At 37.0% G+C, this 11,149-nt stretch overlaps 1 long non-coding RNA gene across 19 annotated transcripts; it reads left to right on the top strand.

Moving 5' to 3' along the window:
* The first annotated feature begins 1,020 nt into the window (after positions 1-1,020).
* On the top strand, positions 1,021-3,444 carry LOC110868148. 19 transcript variants are annotated; one of them, XR_004862275.1, is made up of 9 exons: positions 1,022-1,191; positions 1,321-1,469; positions 1,585-1,664; positions 1,757-2,072; positions 2,228-2,294; positions 2,407-2,475; positions 2,672-2,724; positions 2,983-3,069; positions 3,210-3,444. It is a non-coding gene; the product is annotated as an uncharacterized LOC110868148 (long non-coding RNA). The 19 variants fall into 19 exon arrangements; XR_004862274.1 differs by lacking the exon at positions 3,210-3,444 and having other exon boundaries at positions 1,025-1,191; positions 1,757-1,918; positions 2,006-2,072; positions 2,983-3,174; XR_004862268.1 differs by lacking the exon at positions 3,210-3,444 and having other exon boundaries at positions 1,025-1,191; positions 1,757-1,918; positions 2,006-2,085; positions 2,983-3,174.
* Positions 3,445-11,149: the final 7,705 nt, after the last annotated feature.

The raw sequence follows: 11,149 nt of genomic DNA, 5'->3' as shown, positions 1-11,149 counted from the left end.
CCCAATTTTAGACCGCAAGCGGTATACAGTTTTCGGCTATTGTTTGCACGCGTAGCTGAATTGATGTAGTTTGATGGTTTGTTTTTTTTTTAAGACTGAACAATAATCAACAGGAGGAATGATATTAATGTAGACGTTATAGAAACTGAAAATTATGGTTGAAGAATGTTCCTTAACACACATGTTTGTTATACATAGAAAGAATTGATGTTTTCGCAGGTTGTATATGTTATGTTCTAGATTGTTTACCATGATATAATGGTAGAGCTTTGATTCTTTTGATTGACTTCTATTTAGATAAGATCATTAACTTTTGGGTAAATTACATTTTTCGTCATTTGTCTTTATATCGGATTGCAACGGATAGTCTTTAGCTTTAATAACTACAGTCACGGTCCTTTTTTTTTTGTTGTAAAAACCATTAAACCCTACGTCTTTTATCCCTAACCTGGTTAAAATTTTCAGTTAAGTATTGCATGTGCCTCGCACATGAGGGTATTTCAGTCATTTTATCGTATCCTTTTATTTAAATGTATATTTATATTCATCTCTGCCACCCACCTTTGGCTCTAAATATAAACATAAACATAAATATAACTACTGAGTTGGCAAGCATTTTTAAAGGAAGATTGATCAAGCACTTAAAATGAAGCGAGAACAATACACATCTCAAAGTTACACATTTTTTTATCTGTTATATTATATATTAACATTTATCAACACGGATGAACAGTTATTTATTATTATTTTTAAGTTTTTCCTTTTTAATTTTTTTTCTTTTGTCCTTTCTTTTTTTGTTTTTTTATTGCATTATATATATATATGGAACCCATTAAGTGGAAGTTACCTTTGAAATCAATATCATCCGTTCGATTATGCTGATATTAAATCTAGGCCGTTTAAACTCCTAAAAATAACCGCTTGAGTGGCGGTTCACGGCGGTTTTAGTTGGTTTCTTTAGCAGGTGGTTTTCACCGCCTTTTCCTACCCATGATCTCCATGTTTACCCCCACCCCATGCCCACGCTCCCAACCCCCCACTCTCCCCATTATTGTAGGTCAATTATTGTCACCTACCCATAAAACTATCGTCCCATATCCACAATCCGAATCTCCTAATCAAAGCACAAAACCTCAATTTTCTCAATTTCATCTCCTTGTCGCAATCGTGCTTTGTCTCGAGTAAAATTAGGTTTGTTGCTTCACTTTCAAATTTCAGTTGCATGTTGCATGTCTCTGCGCTGGTAATTGTGTATGTGTTTGTCTTGATTTATTAGTAAATCGAGGTTCGATTAAACTTGCTTTTGCTTTGTTGTGTTAGTGTTGACCATAGGAAACAGACAAAGACCACTGCAACGATTTACGCGAGTTTATTTCTGAAATTGGACCTCTTTTCGGACATGAAAGAGGCACAATCATTATTAAATTATTTAAATTCCCAACAGCCACCTGATTGCTAAAGAAATTGACGTATGGATTCCACCATTAAGTTATTTAAATTCATCTGATTATTGAATTATATTGATTGGTCTGTTATTAAATCATCATTTGGCTTATTTCTATGTCTCGGTGCTAACTCCATCAGCTGCTACCAAACACTTTAGTTCGATTTCATGAATGATATAAGACATGCTGGGTAATGAATTTTATGTTGGTACTTCCCTGGTATGTTTTTGTTGCCTGGTGGTAATGAGCAAGATCTTAAACATGTTTTTGACTTTTACTTGGTATTATTAATTTTGTGTTCATTTTTGCAGAATAAAGCTACGCGGTTTCCAACAATGTTACTGATGTTTCTCAATTTCCCATGGGTGATTCACCTGAGAGCGTTGACTACTTTACCGTCCCTGTTCAGAACTCACGGGTGGATGCAACTCTTTCAAGAGAGTGCAAACTTTTGGAACCTCAATAAAGAATAGGTATATACATATATGTATAGATTATCATAATTCACTACTTAAGAAGTAAGAACTATAACCATGTCACTTCATGTAAGTTTTTGACAGCTCACCATGGCGGCCACCAACCCCCTGATTACTATATAAGAGGCACTCACATACAGATTTGATTGAGGTGAAGTGAGATGGTATTATTGTTTCTTTGCTTTATGGACATAAAGTTGTTTTTATGGTATATATGATCATGATCCTAAATATTTCAAATTTGTCAGTTAATCTCAATCTTCCATTTCATTGTTGCGAATTTTGAATTTAGGTTTGTATTAACAGATTTATGCAGTTGGAAGAATTAATTGTTTTAGAGTTCATTGTATATGGAGAAAAGTAAGAAAAGAAGGTTCGATAGCTTAGTTTTTGATCTTATTGATAATCATAAGACCTGTTAGAATTGTTTGTTCGTTCTTATTGTTATTGAGCTTACCATTATAGCTATCATTGTTGATATACAGTTACTTCAAGTGAGCCAACATGAAATCTTGCAAGAATCAACTCGTGTGATAGGGCAACGAATGAATAAGGTATATAATAGCACATAATTTATTGTTAGTTTTTGAGATTTAATATAATTTATATACATGTGTGTGTGGTTAAGTTTGATGTGAGATATGGTGGCTTGGGTCTTATGCAACTTGAAACAATGGTGGCTAATTTCATTAAAGTTCTGTGTTGTCAAGAGATTTACATGTATGCTTTAATGATGATCGAATCTTTTAGGGCACTTGCATATAAAGGATTCTTGCCAGCTGTATGCACATTCCCAATTTCAGGTTGTATAGTACATGTCATCTTAAGTTATTGGCTTACTGTATGATATGTGAATATGTTTTGTGTCATATGCCATTACCAATTTTTGACATGTTACCTAGCCCCCTTGACCCGCCCATCTTGCTACCTGTCATAAAAAATGACGCAAAGTCTGTACTTAAGATACCATTTGCCATTTCTCATGTCATGTTGATATCATTGACCAAGTCAATCATAGATTATACCAATCTAATCTTTCTTATTTGGTTATGTGGTTGTAGAGCTATGGAGTGTTTGTGGAAAATGTCTTTCAAGTGGAAGCGAGTGCGTCCCCTTATTACAATGAAATCAAATAGCTCTCAAATAAAGTGAGTGATGTTATACATTTTATATCCAACATTGTTTGTTGTTAATATCCTATGAACTCCATTGTTTTAATATGCTTCTATGGTATCCTTTCTAAAGATTCGACACTGCTTAATTGTGATTATTATATATTAAATACCAGGTTCTTACGATGAAGAAATTGTGGCTTTTTTGCCATGTGCTTTGTTAGTGACATCACAGATGCTTTAAATAGAACTTACGAACATCTCAATAATTCGCTAAAAAACAATGTGACTGATGGATACAATATTGAGTTTTAGTGATGGATACAGTAGCTAATTATGCGTATATTGTTTTTGCAGCCATGTGAATATATTAAAACTGTTTTTGTGCCAAAAAAGGGTCATATTCATGTAGTTATTAAATGGCATGTTGCCCAAGGAATAGTCCATGTGGTATGTAGGTTCCCTCAATCTTATAGACATTATAGAACTTTTCGCTCAGTAGTGTTATATATGTAGTTTTCATGTATAAATTTTTGGGTATATACGTTTTCGACCCCTGGTTCTAGAGAAATTTTTGGGTATATAAGTTTTCGACCCCCCCTGGTCATTCGGGTCAAGCTTCACCACTGAATACGCAGGCCGGCATGTCGGGTAACCGGTCATAATAGGTTTTTGATCAATATGGCTCGACCGCCTAACGCTATTGTTTCATTTTGTGAATCTTATAATTATTGGTTGGTTAAATATATGATTACAAAGCCATATTATTACAATAATAATTTGAATTTTTTAAACACATTTTGGTTATTATTTAGCTTACATGATTGATGATTGATACTTGACATTGTCATTAAACCTTTAATATACCCGTCCATCGGACGGGTATTAAACTAGTTAACAATGGTTGGCACTTACATGTAAGGTGGTTATTAGTTGCTTTTAGCTTTTTTTTTCCTATGTTTTAACTTTTTTTATTTGCCTTCTTTTTTATCTTTTTGAGTTTTTTTATACTTTTGTGATCTTTTTTATCTTTTGCTTTTTACTTATAGTTTTGTATTCTTTTACCCCTTAACTTTTAGTATTGACACTTACAACCCTTTAACTTTATAAAAAAATTATAATCAAGTTTTACGTGTTTATTTTTATTTACGTGTTGGTATAAATTAAAATTGATTTGTGTTATTTTGCATTTAGACGTATTTTTTTCACGGAAATGAGTTGGGTCAAATAGAATATGTTCTCATCCGTATAAATATGTACGTTTTCAGTTTGTCTATATTTTAACGTAATTTTTTGAAAAATGAGTCGGGTCAAATATAATACACTTTCGCGCTTATTTTTATTTACACTTTCAATTTCTCTATGTTTTGACTTAAATTTTGTTCGGAAACGAGTAGAGTAAAATATAATACGTTTTCATTAGACGGTATAAATTCGACTCACTTTGCGTTTTGACGTCGCTACAACGTGCCGTAACTATTTTCTTACTTGCTTATTTGATTGCATGTGTTGGTACAAATTCAAGTTGGTTTACCTTTCGATGTAATTTTTTTTCTTAAGAGTATGTCAACTTAAATATAACACGTTTCTATGCTGATTTATATATATATTTTTTTCCTTTCTTGATTTTTTTTCTAGACTTTATTATTTCTGTTTTTATACTTTTCTTTATGTTTAGTGTTTTAATTTTATTTTTCTTTTCTATTGAGGTTATATTTAATACAACGTTTACCTTTTCATTTACAATTAATTTAAAATCAGCCCATCTTGCTGTCCAATTTAAATTTATTTTTATGGTTTTCGATCGATGTAAAAAATGTGTCAATATCTTTTGAGTTTATTTCTTTCGGTTGGTTATTATATTGAACCAGCATAGATATCGAACGAAACCCCGCAACGTAGCGCGGGTAATCTCACTAGTTATTAACAAGTATGGAGTGGTATTTAGTCATGAGACTAAGATTATCAAACATCTGAGTTTTTGAAAGTATATTTTAGCAATATTATATGTTAAATGAATACAGCTTGCCATACCGCGACAATCGTGTGGAACAGGATTTCTTTGTGGTGTAAAATCTCCCCTATTTCCGCTTTCTCGATAAAAGACCTCATCCCACATTAAAGGAAATATTAAAGAGGTAAACATACAAGTTGGTATGTTTCCTCCATCCCACATTGGTGGAGGGAATGAACTTTGAGTGGTTTATAAGGGATTGTTCCTTATGGGCCTCCAAAGTGTTAAATGGGTTGAGAAGTGGATGAAGCCCACACGTGCGCCGAGCCGAGCCGAGCCGCGAGCTCGCAAATGGTCGCGTTTGAGGCGCACTTTGCACTTCGCACGTATGCATCGTCGCTAGGATCTGAGGAGCTTTTATTTTTAGCTAAGGTCTGGTCAGGTGGGTCAGATCTGGAGATCGAATCAGATAGGGAGATAGAGATGAGTTCGAAACCAGTGGGGGTTATCTCATTATCTCTAGTGAACCGAATTCGTATGAGATATATATCCAGTTTCATGAATTCGTTTGGGATATTTATCCAGCAAATGAATTCGTATCAGATATATATTGAGGAATTCGAATTGGTTATGGATTGGTATATCACTCCCTATTTTTCTCATTCTCTGGTATAACCAAACCTATAAATAAAAGCTTCCTGCTACCTATTTTACAACTAATTTTCGCAGCCCTCTCTCTCTCTCTATTGTGTGTTCCTGTTTTCGTTCCAGCTTCTGCGTTTTCTGGTTTCCATTGCTGTTGGAATACCAGATCGGTTCTGCATTAAATCCTGGGAGTTTACGCTGCAGTTCACAGCAATACGAGCGCGTAAAATCCTTTAAGGACATGAGTCATCCGTGCAGTTCGAGTTTTTCCGTTCAAGGATCTTCGTTCTCAATCGCCAGGTTGGTTTTAATTTACGTGTTCTTTAAATTCGTCCGACAACGGGACAGTCTCCTTCTACCTTTCTTTAATCAGTTTGCTCAAGTTGGAACAAACTGGTTTGGCTGATAACTCGGTAATTAATAAAGTAATACTAATTTATTGTTGATTAATTTAATTTTCAACAATCTTAAAGGATTTTATTTGTGTTTTAATCAACAGAATCAATGGACTCTGAACTACCAACAACCAATCTAAGATTCATGAATCAAGAGTTTGTCAAGTTGGACAGATTCGATGGTCAGAAATATACCCGCTGGGCGGACAAGGTTAAGTTCATGCTAGTTGTGCTGAAACTTTACTATATCCTTGATCCTGATTTGCCTGCAATCCCTGATGACCCTCCTGGTGAAGCAGGAGAGCTCCCAAATGAAGATTTGGCAAGGCAAAGACTTATTCGTAAGGAAGCTGAAGATCTTTGTCTGGGCCACATCAAAAATTCTCTTTCGGATCGTCTCTATGACTTGTACGCGCCAATAAAAAGTGCTAGAGAATTGTGGAAAGCTTTGGAAGATAAGTACAAGGCTCATGAAGAAGGTACTAACAAATACCTTATTGCCAAGTACCTAGACTTCCAAATGGTCGATGACAAGTCAATCTTGGAGCAGGTGCATGAACTCCAAGTTCTTGTTAACAAATTGACTGCACTTTCTATTCCGCTGCCAGAAATATTTCAAGTAGGGGTCATTATTGCAAAATTGCCTCCTGGTTGGAAAGATTTCTCAAAGAGAATGATGCACAAGTCTGAGGACTACTCTTTGGATGAACTGTTGAAGCACCTTCGAATTGAGGAGGAAACGCACAACAGGGACAAAAGAGGTAAAGTCGGATCGAGTGTGAATCATGTTGCTGGAGGATCTGGTCAAAAGGGAAAAGGGGCATCATCAAAGAATAAGAAGTTTACAGCACCAAAGAAAAAAGAATTCAAGAAGTCACAACACACTAACAACCATCAACCAAAGAGGTCTGGTAAATGTCATGTTTGTGGAGAAATAGGGCATTATGCACGAGAGTGCTCTCAGAGGAAATCTGGATCTACGGTTGGTTCTACAAGTGCTATTGATGTTGAGAAAGTCACCAATCTAGTGGCCAGTGTGGGTCTTGGTGAAGTTAATATGCTTTCTCAATATACACGCATTGTGGCATGTAGAGGATGGTTCTTGGATTCTGGAGCCACTGTTCATGTTTGTGGAAATTGTGGCTCGTTTCTTACTTATGCTCCTGTTCCTCAAGGAACAGTGGTGGTATGTGCTGATGGACATCGTGTAGAAGTACATGGTAAAGGCACGGTGCGACTAAACTTTAGAGATGGTCAAGTGGTTACCCTTCAGGACGTGTTGCATGTTCCTGGTATCACCAAGGGTCTGGTTTCTGTTGATAAATTCGATCGGAATGGTTACAAGCTGGTTATCAAGAATCTCCGTGTGAAGTTTTCTCTAAATGACATCTATGTGGGTCAAGCAAAGAACACGGGTGGAATGTATCGTCTTGACTTAGCTGAAGATGGGATTAATGAAGAAGAAGATTCGGATGAAGGGGGCGTTTCAGTGATTGATGGGTTTGGGAATGAAAGTGATAGTGATAGTGGTGGTAGTGTTAGTTCTAGTATTGGTGAATGTAATGCAATTGGTTTTGATTTGAATGAAATTATGTCTTCTGATTATATCGCTTGTTCAATTTCTTTATGGCATAAACGTTTAGCTCATACAAATATTAAAAACATTGAAAAAAAATGCAAACTAAAGGTTCATTAAAATTAAAAGATAAAGACTTTGAAAAATGCGAAACTTGTGTTAAATCAAAATTCACAAAGAAACCGTTTCCAAGTGTTCATAAACGCAATACATCACTACTAGAACTAATTCATTCAGATATTTGTGAACTGAATGGAGTTCTTACTCGTGGGGGTAAGAGATACTTTATCACTTTCTGCGATGACTCGAGCCGATACTTATATGTTTATTTGTTGCATTCAAAAGACGAAGCTTTTGAGGCATTTAAAATATATAAGGCTGAGGTTGAAAAACAAAAGGAGAAACGCATTAAAATTCTTCGCTCGGACAGAGGCGGAGAATACTTTAACCGAAAGTTTGATGCATTCTGCGAAGAAGAAGGCATCATACATGAGAGAACTGCACCTTATACTCCCCAACAAAATGGTTTGGCTGAGAGAAAGAACCGAACCTTGGTAGAGATGGCTAACTGTATGTTAAACCAATCAGGTCTACCTCGTAATATGTGGGGGGAAGCTGTGTTAACCGCATGTTATGTTCATAATAGGATCACTAGTCGTGTGATACCTACGAGTCCATATGAGTTGTGGAAAGGAAGAAAACCAAACCTAGAACATTTGAGGGTTTGGGGATGTCTTGCTTACTATCGCGTACCTGATCCAAAGACACTCAAACCGGGAGAACGAGCTTTCAAGAGTGTATTCATTGGATATGCTTCGCATAGTAAATCTTACCGATTGTTGGATGACGAATCAGGTATAGTTGTAGAATCTAGAGATGTGGAATTCTTTGAGAACAAGTTTTCTAGAGATGATGAAAACTCAAATGGCACCACAACTTCTAGTACTTCTGAGAAAAGGGTTCAACCCTCACCAATAGTTGAAGAACCAAGGAAAAGTACTAGAGTTAGAAAAGAGAAAAGTTATGGAGATGATTTCTTTTCTTACCTGGTTGAAGGAACTCAAAAGAAAGTGACGAGAGAGGTCATTTTTGCTGTAAATTTGGATGATGATCCTAAAACTTTCAACGAGGCAATGTCATCAAGAGATGCTCCTTTGTGGAAGGAGGCAGTCAATGATGAAATGGATTCCATTATGGGAAATGGAACTTGGGAGTTAGCTGATCTACCCAAGGGAAAGAAACCTATTGGATCCAAATGGATTTTCAAAAGAAAGTATCATCCTGATGGATCCATCTCTGCCTATAAAGCGAGATTAGTTGCTAAAGGGTATAGGCAGAGAGAAGGGATCGACTATTTTGATACCTATGTACCTGTGGCTAGAATAAGTTCTATTAGAACTCTAATAGGGTGTCTGCTTTGAAAGGGCTGTACATCCATCAAATGGATGTAAAGACAGCATTTCTAAATGGGTATCTAAATGAGGAGATTTATTTGGAGCAACCAGAAGGGTTTGTGATGCCTGGACAAGAGAACAAAGTGTGTAGACTTATTAAATCTCTGTATGGTTTGAAGCAGGCTCCTAAACAGTGGCATGAGAGATTTGACACCACTGTGACTGCTTTCGGGTTTCGACACAATAGTGCTGATAGATGTATTTATACTAAATGCAAACCCGGTTATACAGTCGTGATTTGTCTCTATGTTGATGATATGTTGATCATCAGCACTCACCTTGAAGGTATTTCTGAAACTAAGAAATATTTGTCCTTGAACTTTAAGATGAAAGATCTAGGAGAAGTTGATACCATTCTTGGGATCAAGGTGAAGAGAACTGGAAGTCAGATTTCTCTTAGTCAATCTCATTACATAGAGAAAATTCTGACTAAGTTTCAACACTTAAATATTAAAGAGTTTAATACTCCATTTGATCCAAGTGTGAAACTTAATGTGAACTCTGGAAGAGCAGTGGCTCAACTGGAATATGCGAGTGCTATTGGGAGTATGATGTATGCAACGCATTGCACTCGTCCTGATATTGCTTTTGCTGTAAACAAACTGAGTCAGTATACTGTTAATCCAGGGACAGAACACTGGAAGGCAGTGGGTAGAGTACTTGGATACCTGAAAAGGACTAGTAACTTAGAACTGACATAAACGTCTTCTTCCAGAATACTTGAAGGTTATTCTGATGCAAGCTGGATTGATCGCACCAATGATTCAAAATCTACAAGTGGGTTGATTTTCACTCTAGCAGGAGGAGCAGTTTCTTGGGCGAGCAAGAAACAGACGTGTATTGCCCACTCAACTATGGAAGCTGAGCTCATAGCGCTAGCTGCGGCTGGTAAGGAAGCAGAGTGGATTAGAGATCTACTTACTGACATCCGTCTGTGGGATGTTCCAATGCCGTCTATTCCCATGTATTGTGATAGTGAGGCCACACTATCTAAAGTATACAACGCAGTGTATAATGGGGGATCAAGACACATAGGTCTTCGGCACAATTATGTGAGACAACTGCTTGAAAGTGGTACCATCAAGGTTGTCTATGTCAAGACAAGTAAGAACTTGGTAGATCCGTTTACTAAACCTCTGACGAGAGATTTGGTTGTGAATACCGCGAGAGACATGGGTCTAAAACCACAATAGAATCGTTAGTGATGGAAACCCAACTTGAACTTATGCTCCTATTTCTCAAGTTTAATGGGTAACAACGAAGTCGCTTAATGATAGAAGGTACTATCAAATTTGATAGATCCATGTGAGGTATGATAGTACGTCGTTGCCGAGAACAAGGGTGAGCTTATGCTCTTAACAAAGTTTTGGAGGCATCCAAGCAACGTGGGTGATGTAAAACTTTGCCTATATGATCTAGGGGTGGTTCCGCCTCAAGTGAAGATTAGTGGTTTATCTTCTAAAGGGTCATGAAAAGGATTTATAGCGCACGACCATATTCGCGCTCAGTGAGAACGCAAAGTCAGCTGGTGATGTGTGGGGGTAAACCGAAGGGGGCTATCAGGTTAATGGTTTAATTCCGTAGGACACCATCTAATCTGTCTCTTCTTGTTTATCAACATAAACTGGGTTTAATCTTCGTGACACCTAGTGACATCATTAGTCTAAGTGAAAGGAAACATTCCAACTTGGTGGGGGATTGTTGGAAATATTAAAGGAAATATTAAAGAGGTAAACATACAAGTTGGTATGTTTCCTCCATCCCACATTGGTGGAGGGAATGAACTTTGAGTGGTTTATAAGGGATTGTTTCTTATGGGCCTCCAAAGTGTTAAATAGGTTGAGAAGTGGATGAAGCCCACACGCGCGCCGAGCCGAGCCGAGCCGCGAGCTCGCGAATGGTCGCGTTTAAGGCGCGAATGGGCGCGTTTGAGGCGCACTTTGCACGTCGCACGTACGCATCGTCGCTAGGAGCTGAGGAGCTTTTAGTTTTAGCTAAGGTCTGGTCAGGTGGGTCAGATCTGGAGATCGAATCAGATAGGGAGATAGAGATGAGTTCGAAACCAGTGGGGGTTATCTCATTATCTCTAGTG

Source organism: Helianthus annuus, chromosome 7, assembly GCF_002127325.2.
Source record: "Helianthus annuus cultivar XRQ/B chromosome 7, HanXRQr2.0-SUNRISE, whole genome shotgun sequence".
Taxonomy (NCBI): Eukaryota; Viridiplantae; Streptophyta; class Magnoliopsida; order Asterales; family Asteraceae; genus Helianthus; species Helianthus annuus.
The sequence above is the reverse complement of the archived record's forward strand: the minus strand, read 5'-3'. Positions and strand labels throughout refer to the sequence as shown.